The 5,204-nt window shown below is 32.9% G+C and overlaps 1 pseudogene; it reads right to left on the bottom strand.

Moving 5' to 3' along the window:
- Positions 1 to 242: 242 nt before the first annotated feature.
- Positions 243 to 341, bottom strand: LOC128282979 (small nucleolar RNA R71; annotated as a pseudogene).
- Positions 342 to 5,204: the final 4,863 nt, after the last annotated feature.

Raw genomic sequence — 5,204 nt, 5'->3', positions numbered from 1 at the left:
CTAGTTCAGTCGTTTGCCCACGAAAGATCCACATATTCACCTTCAATTATTCATGAAGGTGGGTGATTTGTTTAAGATAGCTGGTGTGACTGAATATGCTTTAAGGTTAAAGTTGTTTCCATACTCATTGCGAGATCAATCATGAGCGTGGCTAAATTCATTGCCACCAAGTTTAATATCTAACTTGGCAAAAGTTAGCAGAAAGGTTTTTGGTAAAGTATTTTCAATCGAGCAAGAATGCAAAGTTGCGAAATGAGATAACTAGTTTCTAACAATTGGATGATGAATCCTTATATGAGGCATGAGAATGATTCAAGGAATGGTGCGATTAATGAAGACGTTTTATAATGATCTCAATGCACATACAAGATTAATGGTAGATGCTTCTACGAATGGTGCGATTTTGTTTAAGTCTTATAATGGGGCTTACAAGATCATCGAAAGGATCACTAGCAACAATTACCAATAGTTGACAAATCGAGCAGTTTCTGAAAGATGAGTAGTTGGAGTGCTTGAAGTGGACCTACTGACTTCACTCTTTACTCAGGTATCTTCTATTCCCTCAATGTTGAAACACTTTACCACAAATGGTTTGAATAATTTTACAACTCAATCATCAAGTCAATATGATGTTGTTTCCTGTATGTATTGTGGGGATGATCATTCTTTCAAGAATTACCCTTCAAACCTTGAGTCTGTTTGTTATGTAAGGAATCAGTATCAAAATATAAGTGAATAAGGACCACGGTCCAACTTTTACAATCCTTCGTGGTGGATGTAGCGACGTAAAAAAAATTTTTAGTTTCGCTTGGTCGCTAATTGTGGCGATTTATTAAACATTTGAAAACCAACTTTCGATTTTATTAACAAAGGGAGTCGCCACCGATCTTTTTTTAAGGTGTGACCGGACACCTAATAAGTCATCCTTTTTAGAAAAGAAAACTTATTCTTGCACAAAAATGAAGGCCGAATTTAGGTCTACGTCAAAAGCCAAAGTAAAGTTGGGTTCGAGTCGATTCTGCCGCGAGGAAGGTATTAGCACCCTCGCGACGCCCAAAATTGGTATCTTATTAAACAAGTATTGTCTTAATTTTCAAAATTGCAAGTTCAAAGTAACATTGAATCGTGATTCGATCAAAACACGAGAAATTTCAAGTTTCGTTTTCTTTTGAGAAGGACGTACCGTTTTAACACGAGTCGATTGATATTCACCCAACATAGCGATGAAATCGATGACTTAATATTAAATCGGCATGTTGCCTTATTTATTGAAATTAAAAATTATGAGTAAAACATTATTTAAAATAAGAATTAAGTAAATAATACAAAACAACGATGCAATTAATAATGAAATGTTAAACCGAGAATATTAAAACAACAATATTAATATTTACAAAAATAGAAATGATGCACTACCAATATAATAAGAAAAATAATATATTCATAATGACAATAGAAAATAACAATATATACATAAAACATACATATACATATATATATATATATATACATGACATACCAAAATGAAAATATACAACATATATTAGAAATATTAATAACAGAAAAATATATTTTATATATATATATGCTAACGACACTACATGAATATGTACTTATATGTATTAAAATATCTACATATATAATGGACATGTACTAATAATGATAATAAGAGTAATAATAAAAGACGATATATACCAAATAATACATAATAATTTAAAACAAAATAGTAAGTAACAATAGAGAAAAATGATAAGTATAATAATAAATATAACGATATATGAAAATAATACTATATAAAGAAAAGAATATATATACTCCTATAATAAAATATGTGTACTAATATTAATAATAAATATAATAGGATAAAATAAATATAATAATATATACATGATATGGTATTAAAAATACGTATATATATAATAGTATTTCAGAGTATGTACATGAGACAATATAAAATATATACATGGAAATATACAAGAAGTATACAACTAATAACATTAAGAATATATATATATAATATAAATATAATATATACAATATACACATATGATAAAAAGCTAATAATATGTACATGTATACCTACATACACATTAAGTAAAAGTACTAATGCTAACAATATTAATAATAAATATAATAATAGATATATATGCATATAATAGTAAGAAACGAAACATAAAGAAAATATATATATAAATAGCTAAATATAATATAATAATAACAATATATAAAAATAATAGTGATAACAATATTACATATATAACATGATTAATATTTAAAGCTAAATTAAGTAGCAAAATAATATGAAATCCAAGGTAAATCTGAAAATAAATGAAAAAGAGAGAGGGAAGAGAGAAGGAAGTGGGAAAGAAATCCGGCCAGGGGGGCACACGGTCGATCGTCGGTCCATCGCCAATCATCGACCATCGTACCACCGTGGGCGGTGGTAGGAAAAGGTAAATAATTTTTTAACAATATATGTATATATAAAGAAAGAAAAAAAACAACACAAAAAAAGAAAGAAAAGAGATTCGAAAGAAGAGGAAAAAGAAAAAATGCAACCTTTTATTGATGTTTCTTTTGTGTTCAAAATTTGAAGGGATTTTTGTGTTTTTTTCTTCTTCAATCTTTGTAAAATCCTCCTTCTCCTTTTTTACATGATTTTTGAATGGCTTTTATAGCCATCTTTTACATGATTTTCTATTTTTTTTCTATTTTGTAGGTGGTGGTGGTAGACAATGGGAGGAAAAATGGGGCAAGTGGGAAAGTGGTTAGGTGGCTAGGTTTTTTTATCTTTTTTTGTTAGGTTTTTTCTTTTTTCTTCTTTTTTTTTGGGGGGTTAGGTTTTTTTGGGGTAAGTTTTTCTTTTTTTTTTTTCTTTGTTTTTTTTTTGGGTTAGGTTTTTTTTTGGGGGGCTTAATGGGCTTTTGAATTGGGTTTGGGTAGATGTAAATGGGTCATGGGTTAAGGGTTTTAGTGGGTTTAGAGGTTTGGTTGGGTTTTCATATAATTGGGCCCGGGCAATTTGGGCTTCTACATTGCCCTCTTTGCTCATTGTCGCAACGATAATAGAGCAAAGACTTTCAAGGAAGACCAAACTTGCCGGTCTTGCTAGGTCTTGACTTGATTTGGAACTCTTCTTGTTTAGTTAGTCTCTTTTCAGTCCACCGCATCTTGTAGCTTTGGTTCAATCTCATCGCAAATTCGGAGATATGCCTTGTAGCTTCAATCTGTTCCAATGTAACTTCAAGGATATGAGATTTGTGGCTTCGATCCGCTTCATCTGTAACTCGTAAAGATAAGATCTACAATTTCAATATGCTCTTCTATCGCCGGTGAGATAAGGTTTTGGTCTTCTCTTCTGCGACTCCAAAAAGGCAAGATCGATGCCTCGATCAACTCCTTTGCAACTTTAAGGAGGCGAATCGGCGTCTTCAATCAGCTTCAATCTTTATTCTCTACTCGGCATGTGATCCCGAGCTCAACTCATTTTTGCAATATGAATTGACTCTTTAAAAGCGGACATCAAAAACAAAAGTTGAAAATACCTCATCAAGTGAAGCGAGGCTCAACTCATTTCTCGCAATATGGGTTGATTTTTGAAACGTAGAAATTAAAAGGCTCAACTCACCTCTCGCAACATGAGTTAATAATTCGAAAAGTAGATTTCGAAAAACGAAAATTAAAGGCTCAACTCACCTCTCGCAATATGAGTTGATCTTTGAAAAAAACAAAAAAGACAGAAATTGAAAATAGAAATTAAAAGACTCAACTCACCTCTCGTAATATGAATTGACTCTTTAAGATAGAATTTGAAAATACCTTGGCGTGTGCAAGGCTCAACTCACCTCTCGCAATATGAGTCGATTTTAGATTTAATGGGAATTGAAATTACCTCGGCGTGCCCCAAGGTTCAACTCACTTCTCGCAATATGAGTTGATTTTAGATTTAATGGAATTGAAATTACCTCGGCGTGCCCCAAGGTTCAACTCACTTCTCTAATATGAGTTGATTTTTGAAACATGAATTGAAATTACCCTAACGTGTCTTGAGGCTCAACTCACCTCTCGCATAATATGAGTTGATTTTCTTGGAAACATGAACTAAAAGCGAATTGAAAATACCTCAGCGTGCCCTGAGGCTCAACTCACTTCTCGCAATATGAGTTGATTTTTGAAACATAAATTGAAATTACCCCAACGTGTCTTGAGGCTCAACTCACCTCTCGCAATATGAGTTGATTTTCTTGGAAACATGAACTAAAAAGCAGAAATTGAAAATACCTCAGCGTGCCCTGAGGCTCAACTCACTTCTCGCAATATGAGTTGATTTTTGAAACATAAATTGAAATTACCTCAACGTGTCTTGAGGCTCAACTCACCTCTCGCAATATGAGCTGATTTTCTTGGAAAACATGAATTAAAAAGTAGAAATTGAAAATACCTCAGCGTGCCCCGAGGCTCAACTCACCTCTCGCAATATGAGCTGCTTTTTGAAACATAAATTGAAATTACCTCAACGTGTCTTGAGGCTCAACTCACCTCTCGCAATATGAGCTGATTTTCTTGGAAAACATGAATTAAAAAGGAATTGGAAATACCTCAACAGTGCCTCGAGGCTCAACTCACTTCTCATAATATGAGTTGATTTTGGAAAAAAACAAAATTGGAGGACGAAATTGAACATTAAAAATGTCAAAACCTGTCATTTCAGAGAATTCAAGTGTCTTTTCATTTGATTCAATGCGACTCTCATTCCAGATTTCTTGCTCATTGGAGTACTGTATATACCATGCATGATGCTATCATGTTATGCACATGTTTGTCTTAAATGCCTTTATGCCTATATGATTATGCGCTCTTTAAGTATGTTCGTCGTATGTCTTTTCCGTCTCTATTCTTGTGATGGTCGCATTACTTGACTCTTTACTTCCTCTTTACGCCATGTACATGTCTTGAGCTTCACGAGTAATCGACGTTCCTCGATGTCACTCTTTTGTCCCCGATTGAACTTTGTTCCTACTTTGAGACTCTTGCGCTTATTAAATTTTCATCCAGGTAATGCTTAACCTTTCTTTTGTTTAGGGCATATCATTTCACCATTTATCATGTAAATAAACACCTAATGATATGCATGAAAATGGTCAGGTAGGGACAAAAATGATATCTCATATTCCTTTATTTCAACTGTGGCAAACAAAGAGAGT

The sequence above is a fragment of the Gossypium arboreum genome, chromosome 10 (assembly GCF_025698485.1).
Source record: "Gossypium arboreum isolate Shixiya-1 chromosome 10, ASM2569848v2, whole genome shotgun sequence".
NCBI classification, from domain to species: Eukaryota; Viridiplantae; Streptophyta; class Magnoliopsida; order Malvales; family Malvaceae; genus Gossypium; species Gossypium arboreum.
Note: the sequence above shows the minus strand (reverse complement) of the source record. Positions and strands in the feature narration are given on the sequence as shown.